The sequence below is a fragment of the Pogonomyrmex barbatus genome, unplaced genomic scaffold (assembly GCF_055798465.1).
Source record: "Pogonomyrmex barbatus isolate J1 unplaced genomic scaffold, ASM5579846v1 scaffold1, whole genome shotgun sequence".
NCBI classification, from domain to species: domain Eukaryota; kingdom Metazoa; phylum Arthropoda; class Insecta; order Hymenoptera; family Formicidae; genus Pogonomyrmex; species Pogonomyrmex barbatus.
In genome coordinates, this window is record NW_028297098.1 from 4,288,623 (window position 1) to 4,303,135 (window position 14,513).

Sequence of the window (14,513 nt, forward strand, 5' to 3'; positions counted from 1 at the left end):
TAAAAATTATTTATTGTAAATAATTGTTGCTAATTGTAAATAAATTCCGTCCAAGTGCACGAAAAAGATCACTACTAGTATCGCAGATAAATATGAATATAGATAAATATAGGCAAATATAGATAAACATGTATCTCTTGTAATGAAAAAGATGTAAAATATTGCATAAAATGTACAGTATACATTCCGCACGTATACATTATCACTTAAATACTTTTAAAGCAGGCTTTCAAATTCTTGCATAATATCGGCCTTTCAAGCATTACGCAGATGATTGCTGTGAAAGAAGGTTCAAAGTCGAAAGAAACATAGATAGATGGCGATAATTTAGCGAACAGCACTACGCGAATTTTTTCACGTCACAACTTGACGTTACGTGACGACGACGTGGTGCGAAAATCACATTCGATTTCGGGAAATCAAGCCCGGCTCGCGCGTCCGACTCGAACCTCGAGCGAGTCTTCGCCTTGACATTTCGCGGTGAGGGAGAAAGAGAGGCGCGATCAATTTCAGGCCGCCGCGACCGCGAGAATAGATGTGGCAATCGAACGGAGCCGAAGCCGATTTGAAAACGTTGAAGATAATCGCACTTTTTCCCGATCGCGCGTCGAGATAATCGCGCGAGAATTGCCCGCCAGCTCGGGCTGATTACGTTTTAATACCCCTTCGATCGTTATCCGCGCATTATAAAGTATCGTTAGGGACGCGGGCGACGCCTACCGCGGTATTCTTGAAAATTTTCTAATGGCAACGGGTTCGCGCATGATTTTCGTGGGAAACAAAGTTCCGACGACACTCGAGATACCGAATAATAGCGGCCTTCCACATCCCGTATTTCCAGCGTTAAAACTTTTATTGTGTACAAGACGAAAAGAGAAAAAAAAATAACTAGCTTGAAATTGTCTCTTTCTTGAAAAGAGTTAGATATAATTACAAAGTGTTCTTTAACAGTGAAAATTCGAATTGAGCGGAATATCGGAGCGATCGAAAAGTTTTTACAAGACTGACATCAGACTAAAATCTTCCGGAAGTATATCAGTATTTTCAATTAATTATAAATTTGCCGACAAGAGAAATGATAATTAGTCCCCGTACAACAAAGGGGAGAGGACGAGGATCGGGAAGCATCACATTCGCGATAATACTTCGAGCTGGAAGCACGCGCGGCCGCGTACGAAAATGGCGATGCCAATTGCGACTGTTTGCCGATATCGCACGAATCCGCGCGTATTGTCGCAATTTAAGCCGATACGGCCGATCTTTCGCCGCGCGCATAGATTAATTTCGCTAAATTATTACATCAATAAACGTCCGTGCTTAATGCGCCGTTAAACGTTCGTCCGGCACTTCCGAGGTAACGATACGCGATTTATCGCCACGGCCGAGAAAATTCGCGAGGCCACGCTCGCGCGCGCGCGCGCGCGCGCGCGGCCGTGAGTCACTTCGATGAGTCTAACTTCCCGAAGAGAATGACAAAGAGATCGATGACGAGATGCGCCTAAAACTTTGCGCCGGACTTTGGGAAGCGAGCGCTCGAACGGGCGTTTTGAAGATCAACACGACGTCACGAACGTAAGGCGCAATTATTTTCGTCTCTCCTCGTAGAAATCACGATGCGCATTGTCTCTTTTACATTGTCTATTGCGTCGTTAATAAAGTTTCTGTCTTACGCTTACATCTTCTTTTTCTTGCACGTTGCAGTCTGTCATTGTGTGCTACTTAAGTGATGTAATTATGCTGTTTAAATAGATTTTTGTTCACGACACAAATAGTATGGCCTTCTATTCATAAAATCTGAGATTGATAATAATTTTTCCATATATAATGCTTAATTATTATTCTTCTTGGGATTACATCGCGGGGTAAATTGCATATGAGCGACACACATGCACACACAATATTTATAACAATATTATATAATAATAATAATAGCTTGTAATAATTCTGCAATTCCGCATTCTGAGGCGTGTCGCGCTTTCGCCGGATAAACCGGACAACAGCGATGCGGCAATCGGGAATCGGGAACGAGATCACCGCGAGAGTCTCGCGTGAAAAATATTGGATTCGATCGAGAAAACAAAAAGGAACGTGAGGCGAGGCTAGTTTACGCCAATTTACACGCATTTCCATCGAATTAGCCTCGCACACAGCCTGTGCGTTCTTTTTGCGACATACACGTTCTAATTACCCCGCGAACCAAGCGCTAAGCATCGCTCGACTGGGCATAGTGTAATTGGTTCGTAGAACGTAAACATCCAGGAATCTGTTTACTCGATAGATCGCGTCTCTGTTATCGGAAGAAAATTGCATTCTGAGGAATACTCGCCGCCGGTGCGCGCCGGCTGTGTTCCCCTTCCGGCAAACCTAAATGACCGGTGCTGTGCCGCAAAGAGCACGAAAATTACACGTACCGTCTCTTGCAACGTTCGAATTTAAGGTTGTTCGTTAATTAAAATATCCACCTCTTAAATCGCACGCGAAATAAACGATAAATCAATCGCATCGTGTTTAAAAAATATAAAGTATAAACATATATAAAAATAAAAATATAAAAATGTAAACGTTACTACATTTGAAATAATCGTGGATTGACGTCTGCAAAAAAAAATAGATAATAAAAATATGTGAAATCCAAATTAAAAAAAAAAAACACTAAAAATCGCTTAACGAAGAGAAGATATTCACATCGTAACATCGTTCACCGGGAGTTTCACGGGAGTTCCCCGACTGTCCGCGTTTGGACACGTCAGGAAATATCAAAAAGGAGTGGTCGAAATTTATTGGCAGAATTTTCGAACGGAACGACATCGCATGCTCGGTGCCGAGATCCGACATGGGACGAAAGAATTTCGATTTGCGCCTCGGCTGTACGCGCATTCGAATCTCAGCGTTTTCAGCTTTCGGAACGTCCATATCGCCCATGCACGTCGGTAACGTCCGAGACAACGAGGTTCCGGTTTCTCCGACTTGTCGGAGCGACAGGTTTCCGTGCGGAACACGTGACGACCGGCTTCGCTCGATAAAACTGACAGACGCGCGCGCGAAACTCGTTGCACATAGAGCTTCGTATATCCTTCGACGCCTCATTCAAGCCGCACAATTTTTAGTCGATCGTGGATCAATTATTTGTCAATTTTTGTCGCACGTCTCTCCTCTTTAGAATAAATAATACCGTGCGTTGAACACTATTATTAACACCGGGGTGACGATATTCTGTAACGACAGTAAGAGTCCGTTATCGTTACATCGTCGGTGTGCAAGTATAATATATAGTAAAAAAGTTGCGCATTGACAGCATAATGATAACGACGTTGTCGTTAAGAATTACAGAACACTGACTCAGGTCAGTGCTGCAGATAATTTTTTAATTAGGAAAATCCACTACGCAAATCTTTTTCCTTATTTTGGGGGGGAATAATTTAATATGTATTAATACATTTTTAATATTGTTAGTGTCATATGTGTGTAGTAAATTTTAAATCGATATGACAATGCGCGACACTTGCTAATTTTAAGTATTAGCTCAATACGTCATTAGCGATTTATTTCTCGCATAGAATTTTCTTCGATCTCGCTTCAAACTTTGAGTAATCTGAAGCCTGTCTGAAGCGAACAAATAAAATCAGAGATGTTTGATGTTTTCGTTCCTCAAAGCGCAAATTATTACAGATTCGCATTGATTTTAAGGGAAAATGCGCCCCGCCACCAAAGCAACGTGTGTTTTTCAACTCACCAGCACAAAAGAACCTTGGTAAACGTTATCCGACACAATGGCGCGATTGGAATCGATCTGGATCAAATTCGCTCGCGTGAAACAACTCGTGGATTAATAATTACAACAGTGCTTTTCTATCGAGGCGAAATTATGATTCGATATTACGCAGACAGTACGTACCGGCGGAAATTTTAGCTGTCGTGTTTATATGTAATCGTCGAGAAATTATACCGCATAACAAAAAGCTATAGTGACGATCATTCCAATGAAAAAAAAAAAAAGAAATATTTTACGCGTCTCTCTTATATGAAAATTACTCATTTACAGCTTACACTTCTGCAAGAATCACTCGTTGAATCATTGCTTCACACAACGCGATTACTATAAAGATGTTCTATTAGTAATTAGTACTTGAAGAACTGAAAGAGAAAACTAAGAGAAAGTGTAATATTCCCTCGTAATATTGATTATAACTTTAAAAAATATAAAATTTGTATAATACAATATAAAAAAATAGAATATTTTTTGAGCGAGTCCTTGCATTATTCTGCGTTCAAATATAACTTTTCATTCTTCATTCTATTCTTTTTCACGAGTCATTTCTTTTTCACAATTTTTTAGAATTTATATATCTTTCTATATTTTATAAATCCTTAATTCTTTCTTTATTTTTCTCTCTTTTAAATTATCTTTCTTTTAAATGCCAAACTTTTTTTATTCACTCACGCAATTCTAATAAGCAACTGCAGGAAAAAAAATTAATTCACAGATAGATGGTAATTTGAATGAAGATATATAGAAAGCTCTGTCATAGTTTAAATTTCATAATTGAACGAAACCTGCTTACTACACTATTAACAATATTAAAACACAAATAATATTAGAAGCGATAAAATTAAAGAAATAATTTGATCTCCGTGATTATTTTGGATTATTAGAAATTAGAAAAGCTCGTCCAATAAAATGACCATTCTGAGCATTTCGATCAACTAATTTCCTAGAAACGCATCGGCCGTCATCGCCCCCACATCGACAATGAGAAAACTCGAGCGACACCGAGAGACAGAAACGGCGTGCGAAATAACTCGCTTGTGGTGGTCGTAAACGGGGTCAATTCGCCGCTAGGGAGAGAAAGAGAGAGACGGAAAGAAAGAAGCTGTCGCAGGATAGATGATCGTAGACAAAACAACGATAACAAAAATGACGGTGGAGGCGTCTCGGAGCAATTGCGGTGCCGACTCCGAATCCCTCCCTGTATCTGACGACGACCCGTCTATTTGACGACGGTCATCCGAGCGCATCTCGATGCACTTCGCGGAGAAGATACGAGCTCGCGCTCGTGAGCGTACTATCTTTTCGGCCATTTTGGTGTCTAAGAGAACCGCGGCCTCGCGCAGGGGCCGTCGATCGGCCCCTCTTTTATAACTCTCTTCTCCTCTCCTCATCGCGTTTCTCTCGCTTCCTCTCCTCGCGCGCACCTAGAGGCACACACGATGACACGTGCACATTCTCCTTTGACGCACACGCGCGAGCGCGAACGCGAAGGCGCGCTCGCGCGCGCGCGTACCGGAGGACACTCCTTCTCACTCGTACACGATCTACATACATGCACATGCACATGCATCTCTCCTTCGTTCTTCCACCGGTATTTCCGTCACTCGGCTTCGCGTATCTCTAATTGCCGCGCACTTGTAGGAAATCGTCGGATTTTGGAGCACCGTTAACAAACGTGCGTTTTCTCGTTTTTTTTCCTTCCTTCCTTTCTTCCCCCTACCCCCCCTCTCTTTCTCTCTCTCTCTCTCTCTCTCTCTCTCTCTCTCTCTCTCTCTCTCTCTCTCTCTCTCTCTCTCTCTCTCTCTCTCTCTCTCTCTCTCTCTCTCTCTCTCTCTCTCTCTCTCTCTCTTCTTTTTTTTCCTCTTCCGATTTCACAATTCGCTACTGAAACGACAACTACTCACTCTCGCGGCAGAGAAGATCGAACTTCTTCTTCTTCTTCTTCTTCTCCTTTTTTTTCACGCGTGTACTGCTTCTTCAGAGCTTCTCACGACGGCTCGCCGACACGTCGAGCAGCCGATCTCTGCGATCGACGCGGTTCACCGACGACATCCTTCTTCAGTCCCGCGGGAATCCTCTCTAGTTCCGAAGTTTCCCTATTCTGATCTTCTCTTCTGGATGTGCACTCGCGAAAACGGAGCGCGGGCGATCGCAAAACAAGAGCCACGTCGTACGGGAAGATGACACGCGGGCGCGCGGGCGCCCGACGATCGACGGATGCACCCTCGTCCACCCCCTCCTCACAAACCTCTCTCTTTCTCTCTCTCTCTCTCTCTCTCTCTCTCTCTCTCTCTCTCTCTCTCTCTCTCTCTCTCTCTTGCTCTCTGAAAGGAGCCTGTTGCTCCCAGTTCCGTATCGCTGCGATGTGTCTACGTGGTTCTCGCGGATCACCGGCGTTCTCCCTCCGTCTCACCCCACGCGATGCGATAACGCTGTCGCAGATATCACCACGGTTTAACAATGACAATACCGGCGATTTCTTTTTTCGGTCATCGATTCCATGAGCATTCCGCTCATCGATCGCGGTCGATCTCTCGTCGTTCTCGTGTTCTTTCTTCTCGTCCACTTTATCGTAACGGCTCGTAGCAATGACGAGGCGACCGATGAAGATCGATGACGAGTTCGCGATCAAGGACTATTTCATTACGATCCGCAATCCGAACCGAATCCGGGGCGCGTGCACAACAACAACAACAACAACAATAACAACAACGACGGCGGCAACGGCAACAACGACTCGCGTCTCGATCAGCGGGATGGGATCTCTCTTTTCCACTCTTCGCGGCTTTTCAACCCCTTCACGATCACCCTCGCGTCTCTCAGTCTCTCTCTCTCTCTCTCTCTTTGTCACTCTATCGACGATCAAGACGGACCCAAGGGCTCCGTTTCTCCTTCCGATTTCTTTCCTTCTTTCCTTTCTTTCGCACTGCGTCTCTCCCTCTTTCTTTCACTCCCTGCACTCTGTCCACCCCTTGCGTCACTCTCCCCCTGCTCCCGGTACTCGCGCGTTAAACACGAGCGAGAGGGAGACGAGACGACGCGGACACACGCACACGCACTCCACTTGCCCAGGCCTCGACGTTTGATCCGGATATGCGACGTTAAGTCAAGTTGCGTTGGGTCGCGCTGCGCTCCCGTAACTGCATCCGCGTCGGACGGCACGGCTTGCGCGCTGGGAGCGCCGCCATCCGACCACCCCACCATCATCTTCGGTATCCACCACCACCACCACCACCACCCGGCACTACCACCACCATTACCATCACCACCACCACCACCACCACCACCACCACCACCACCACCACCACCACCACCACCACCACCACCACCACCACCACCACCACCACCACCACCACCACCACCACCACCACCACCACCATCACCACCACCACCAGCACCACCACGACCACCACCACCGCCACCAGCCACTACTACCACCACCATCGTCATCGCCGCCGGCGCGCACTACTACTATTACTATTATACTACTACTACTACTAGTACTACTACTATTGACGATGCAACTAGGCGCACCACTACCAGCCGCCATCGTCCGCTACCAACACCACGGCCTTCCTCTACGCTCGCCGTCACATACCATCGCGACCGGTTACCATACTATCATCCGGACGTCGTGGACGTCGCGAACGACGCCGTCACCGACGACAACGACGATGAAGCGACACGACGCGACACGGACGCACATAAGTGCTCCAATGTATCATCGTTCTCCAAAATGCACGCGTGCATACGTCCGCGCGTGTATGTATACGTCTGCGTGCACGTGCACGCAAACGCGCCTTCTCAACGGCCACAGAGCCGAGAGCTACGAAACGTCAAACCATGTGCCGTATGTACCGTCGTGCCCGACGTCATCAATGTCGTCGGCATCGTCGTCGGGATCGCCCCCGTTAGTCCAATTGCACATTTTATGTGCGCGTCCGACCGCCGATTCCGCGTCTCTTTCTGCCTCCTCTCTACGGTCTCTATGTTCGCTCTTCCTCTGTACCTGCGACGGTGTACATCGGGTACAGAGCGCCGCAAAAGTTTCGACTTCCTTCGCGAACTCGATGTTTCGGAAAGACGGAGGGAAGATAAAGGCGACTCCCGTTTTAGGCTCCTCTAGAGCGCTCCTCGTATAATAAAATAAATATAATCAAATTCAACAAGGTGAGAATCTCTGCAGTGACTCTGAACCAAATACTTTCAATTTTTTATTTTCATTAATCAATAGAGAAATGAAAGAATTCTGATAGAAAAATATGATCAATTAATTATGATTAATTTTGTTTTCAAGATTTTCATTTTTTTGTTTGTAAAACAAAGAGAAAGAATAACCACAATATATTCGTACGTAAAAGTAAGTTTCATAAATGTAAGATTAGCAACGGCACTCGGATTGGATACAGCGAAATCGTATTCCGATCGTCGTCAGTACTTTCAGTCTCCTCGGCTTTTCAACTCGGCGCGATCGCGAGCAGAACGGTGCCACTTTCTTGACGCAAGCACGATCATTTTTTCCCCCCCGCGTCATTCATACGTCCGTCGGAGTCCGTGTGCCGGACGGCAACGCGTGTCGGGTAGGAAAATGGAACGCGCGCATACTGACGAGGTTAAATCGCCCATTACGATTAACATTGATATTCGAGATACGAGGCGACGCCTTAACTGCGAGAGCGGCGGCAACTTGGCTCGTATACATCGTAAAGTACTCTCGGAGTAACGCAAGCAGTCCGCTTCTGACGTGACTTATGACGTGTGACTTATCATGGTTAATCGCGAGAACAGTTCGCCGAGATTTGAGCGCCATTGCGAATCCAAAAGTTCCATTGCATTATTAAATTAACAAATAATACCATCCTCGATACACCTCAACGCTTTGCTTGATTTGTCTCAATGTGATTTGAAAAGTTTCATTGTTTTACTAATCCAAACGATTTGCATAAACCGGCAGATGCGTCTGGCAATTCCTTTCTCTTAATGTCACTATACGTGTGTTTTGTGCTATGTGTGTGTGTGTGTGTGTGTGTGTGTGTGTGTGTGTGTGTGTGTGTGTGTGTGTGTGTGTGTGTGTATCTGTGCGCGCGTATACCGTTCTATTGTATTATTATTTATTAGCTCGAGGTACTCTTGAAACGTCGTATTTAATCAATTACAATCTGATCCAATCAAAACTCAATTTGCAAGTCTGCCGAAATGTGAACCAACGGCATCAGGAACTTCAGCATTCCCGACGGACGGATATGGCGTTGCGCGATAATAGCGGAATTCGCGATGTGGCGCTTATCAAATGCTCTTGCGAATTCTCTCTCGCGCTCGATCGCGCGGCACCATTTGTCTTTGTTCCGCGCTCGCACTCTGATTTAAAGGCTACGTGTTGCGTTAGCCGAAGACACATCAACTTCTATCTTTAGAGCGAACGTTCGCTCATTTCGTAGAGCTCGGAGTCACGGATGCGCGCACACACGCGCGCATTCGGCTCCCCGGAATCTGTTCCCAGTCACATGGCCGCTTTGTCTTACGCTCGTAGATCGGTTTAATGCATTCTTACATGCGAGCTTCTATTGATTGTCCTCCGCCGCGAGCGCTTGCCAACTCTTCTGATGCGATTCCGCCTTCGAGAACTCGTTTTGAATAGAAGTAATATCTTCTGCGAGAGCGAAACTCTACCGTCTTTCACTTCCCGAATTTCGCGTCGCGGAGGAGTCATAGACGAAAATAACTGGCTTTTGAGAAATTGACACTCGACGTTCTCCCTTAAAATTCTTCATTAAAAATAATCGAAAAGCTTTTTATACCTTTCGTACAAATATTACTATACTATATATATGAATATATGAATATGAATTACATCTACGTGAAGGATATTACTAGAAAATGTAATAAATGTTCCTATTTTTTATTGTATATGATAGAGATTGACATAACAGAAATCTTGCAAATGATGTAATAAATTTAAACAATGACTATATTTCTTTTTAATATAAAATTGAAAGTAAATTATTTTTTTATAAATTAAAAATTTTTTAATTATTAGTAAATAGATAATAACTGTAAATGTAATTTCTCAATTAACTATATTTTATTTTTAGAATTTCTAAATTTTAGGGATTAACGAGACCTTTAAAATTTTTTAAGTTGCAGCAGGTCATGTCATCGGATCAAATTTTCGCTGACGAAAACTCATTTCTAAGTCATTTCCATTCCAGCTGAACTCGCAAACTCTTGGACTTTAATGCTAATCCTACAAACTGAACATCTTGCGTTTCAGTTTAAATTTGTCAGAGAGAACGAAACAAGAACGTATCCAATTTTAATTATTAATCTAATTTCTGGCTGCGTCATTTACACGTTTATTTATAAGAAACATATATTTACACTCGTCGTAATAAACCAAAAAAGAAGAAAAAAATTGTGTGGTTTATTAAACCTGATATATTTTGTAAATATAAGAAAGTATTTTCTCGCAATTAAAACTGCGAAGTAATTAAGCGAAGCTTCTAATTAACGTCTTGTGAAAAAAAGCGTCTTGGCGTCGCTTCACAGAGCTCCGCGAATTCGACCCGCGAAATGTCGCGACCGGCATTGCGTAACGAGCGTCGACGTTATTCACGCACATGGCATGCGCGCAGGCTCGTTATCACGCGCGAATTCACTTTTTGAGAATCACCGCGTAACACGCACGGATACGGCGGCATGTCGTGAAAAGACGTCGCGCGCGGCCAATCGCGACGCAAAAGCGGAAAGAAACTCGCCCCGCGTGCAACGGCGTCGCACCAATCAAAATTATCTTGATCGGTAACACGTACTGTCTACAAATTGTGTCGTCCAGTCACGGACGCAACACGCCGGCTGGCTCCGCAATTTGTATGTCGCCTACGATGTTTTCCGCGTCGCGCTCGTGACTCTTAGAATTCGCGATCTATCCAAGTGGCTTCATGAAAAATGCAGATTTGCGCACAATCCGCAAATGTTCGCGACGAAGGCGCGAGATCAAGAGAATCACTGCCCGTATTAATAACGCGCAAAAACAGAATTGCGCCAATTATTTTTTAAACGTGATCTGATAATGCTGAAACATCGAATCTTTCAAAACATAGTCTTCCAATTCTTTCAATAGAATTAAACAAAAATTGTATTATAAAAGCAATATAAAATGAAACTGATTCATCGTTTAAAATTTAAAATTGTAAAAAATACATCTTGATACAAAGTCGATGTAAAATTTGAATGACCAATCTATTTAAAAATACCTATCTTTCAAAAGTTGATGCAATGTTTCACACGCTGATTCATGATGTATTTATCCGAGAAGATAAAAATATCCGTTTTCTCACTCCTAATGAAGAAGTATGGAACACGATTAACTATTTTGTGGCATGAAATACTAACTTCATAAAAAATATCAGAATCCATTTCTGAAATTTGTTAACCAAAAAAATATAGTTAATATCTAAATCATAATAAAATTTCTACAAAATATCTAGAAATATGTTTATTTTCATCGCGTAACAATTTTTTTCTACAGGATTTTCAGAACATTTGTGACCAACTAATAAAAAATATTCTATCTGTAAAATTGTATATATTTTAATCGAAGTATCTCACGCTTAAAAGATCTTGTGAATTGTTTTCCTAACTACTATTTCTCTTTCATTATTATCTAGCTGATAAGTATACTCGACGATCCTACGTATTATGTATTAGCAGCGCGCGCGAGAAGCTTACTTCGAGAAAAATTCTCGCTTATAACGCAATGCATAAATTCTCTCTCCAATTTATTTGTTGGAACACTCACGCGCGGGGGGACCAGTCGCTCCGCTCCGGTCTCGCTCCTTAAGTGCGGCGCATCGCGGCCGTGACACTTTGAATAAGAGACAATCTAATATGCGGCTCGTCGGCGCGCGTTGCAAAATTTAAGCATCGTCCGCCGGCTTCGTCACGAGCGGACGGTCGGACGGCCGTTTTACCGCGGCGAAAAATCACGAGGAACACGACGGAGGAACGAATCGCGAATCAACGGAGGCGCGCCGAGTAGGGAGAGAGGGATTCGATGCTTCGAATTTAATTTATAGAGGACGGCGCCATCGATCCGTTACAAAGAGGGTGAGACGACTCGAGACGCGCGGCCAGGACTCGCATGCATCGCGCGCTCGCGCACTAGAAAGACGTCCGGGGCACGTTCGACGGTCGTACTTTCTGGCTAAATCGCAGTCACGACAACGACGTTATTGTCACGTGAGAGTCATGAACCCAGATGGCGAAACGGAACGATCAGCCGGTATGCAATATACGATTCCGTCGTGACGCTATCGAATGCCCGGCCGAATCACGTAACCGCATGCAATATCGATGCCGTTATACCTATACTCGTCGCGGCGCGCGATTAACCCCGATTAGGGTGCATTTACGGAAAAATACACGTCACATATCAGATAAATTTCATCTAATCTTGCCAAGTTTAAGAGCATAATGGTATTACAGACATTTCCATACGATGGATGTATCGATATCATTACCAGTCAAGAAGTTAAATAACAATGGCGATGTTAATAACATAACGCTGTACTCTAGAGTCTGTAGTCGTTGCTCATAACAAGAAAATTATACTTCTCTTTCGCTTTTTACTTTTTTGTTATCGTCTCATTGATTTTTCAGCATCTCTCGGTCTCGCAGCGTTTTTTTTTTTTTTTTTACACAATTGCACGTCGGCAAACGTCCGTCCCTAAAGCCTGCATCTCGCATGTCGAGATAAACCGCGCGGCACAGCAATGTCCTATTATTAATCGGCCTATCTTATCGGTGCATGGACTATCTTTTTCGCATACGGTTTCAAACTTTGCGCAAGAGCTGCTCGCCTCTCGAGCGCAAAACGAGAGGAACGGACGGTCGCAGGAAAGAGGGGGAGCGGCCGAGGAAGGACCTTGAGGCGAACTGGTGATTTAGAAAATTCGTTAGATAATCCACGGACACACTGCACGCTGCTCGGGTCTCAAGATGGCAGCCGAAAGTGCGAGATTAGATAGGGCGCCTAAGCGACGACGCCTCTTTTGTCGTTACGCAACACTCGTAAAATTGACTATCGCTGTTCCACGCCATTTCGGAGGCAAATCGGGATTTCAGCAAATGGACGTGTTAAAAGGATTTCTCGTTCGTGATAAAAAAAAAATGTACAAATTTTTATCCTTAAATGCACTATTTTAATATCAGTATCAATAAAATGCATATGGTTTGCCTTTCCTGTATCGTTTTCAAAAATAAATAATTAATTTATCCGATCTTGCGTACGTCTTCCCGGTAATGACCGGTTCGACAATCATTCTAAAACTCCCAGAAAGGGGGTATATTACTCGCCCCCGAGGGGGAAGAATGGAAATCCGACACGTCGACTCCAAATTGTCCATTATGGAGGATTCGTCGATATCCCCCGTAAAAATATGTACGATATTTTCGTGGGTTAATGGAGCGCGCGCAGCGTGAAAGAGAGATTCGTCCGTGGAGAGAAGCGTTGGCAAGTTCCGTGCGCGCAAGCTGCCCGCCTATCACTCACGGTCATCTATGACGAATCGAGAGCTCTGCTCTCCAATAATATTCTATCTTTTTCGCATGTACCGCGCGTACGCGACCGAGGCTTGTCGCGGCTTGTAACGCTTCGGGGAATTTTCAGATAATCGCGCCGCGTTTTTCGCCCGCAATCTCGCGGTTGATTCCACATGTAGATAAAGCGCGATAAAAACCGGATTAATCAAATGGCCATATTAGTCTAGAATTCTGGTTTCAGCGCGCAGTTTATAAGCTCGCGCTGAGTTTCGTAGCACCGGCGCGAGCGTGCGGCAACGTTGATTTACACCTAAAATTATCGAGCACCAAATTTTTTTCCAATTACCAGAAGACTACCAGTAAATAGTCATCAGCTCGATGCTTTGGAATCAATAATCGTAAAATTATTCAAATTGTTGAAACTTCAAACATTTTAAATTGAATTTCAGTAGATTGCCAGTGGATATCAAAACGTCTCTTGCTGCCGACTTGTTTTCATGACTTATTAAATCAAATAATTTAAGGATAAAAACGACGGGATAAAAACGTACAATGAAAATATATATCTCGAGTTTAATTTAATCTCGGCTAAAACAAGAATTTAAAACAAAGTTTAATCGCTATCAAATTACTTGTAACAGAATTTCAAAAATTGCAGTAGCTAAAATTCTTCCTCGACTCCTAAAGGAAAATCGACTACAAATCTGAGGCATGCTAAAAGATATCCAGCAGATATTCTGGGTCATTCTATAACGAGTGACAAAAAACTTAATTATTCTGCACGAAGAGATCCACCGGTTCCTAACAGAAGATTCCTTCCATTCTTTTTTTTTTTTTTATTAAATTTCAAAGCGTCTATTTTACTTCATGCGAAGCATGTGCGCGCGTTGCACGTGTTGTAAGCGTGAGTGCATAAGACAAGAGAGACAGAGAGAGGGGGAGGGAGAAACGAGACGGGGGCACGGAGGAGTGGAGGGAGAGTCGATCGACGTCGCCGCATTATGCCGTAAATCCGATTCCATGTATACTTGACATTAAATTTTCCGCCGGCCTTCTAAGCAGCGCTTAGCCGTTATGTGCAGCCAGTCAACCCGCTCTAAAGCCTTTCTCTTTGTGAGCCAATGCCTGAGCCACGTACCGAAAAATGTCCGCCTACCGTCGCGTCCCGTCAATTCTCCGCTGATCGCCGTGGCCGACAACGCGG

At 43.9% G+C, this 14,513-nt stretch overlaps 1 protein-coding gene across 4 annotated transcripts in view; it reads right to left on the reverse strand.

Annotated features, from left to right (window-relative positions):
• The window catches only part of Eip93F (Ecdysone-induced protein 93F), a 105,286-nt gene extending 98,651 nt beyond the window's left edge, over nucleotides 1–6,635 (reverse strand). For all 4 annotated transcript variants that reach the window (XM_089072161.1, XM_089072149.1, XM_089072138.1 and 1 more), the window contains exon 1: nucleotides 5,674–6,635. The gene's annotated coding sequence lies outside the window, so the exon portion shown is untranslated. The remainder of the gene's footprint in view (nucleotides 1–5,673) is intronic.
• Between the last annotated feature and the right edge of the window lie 7,878 nt (nucleotides 6,636–14,513).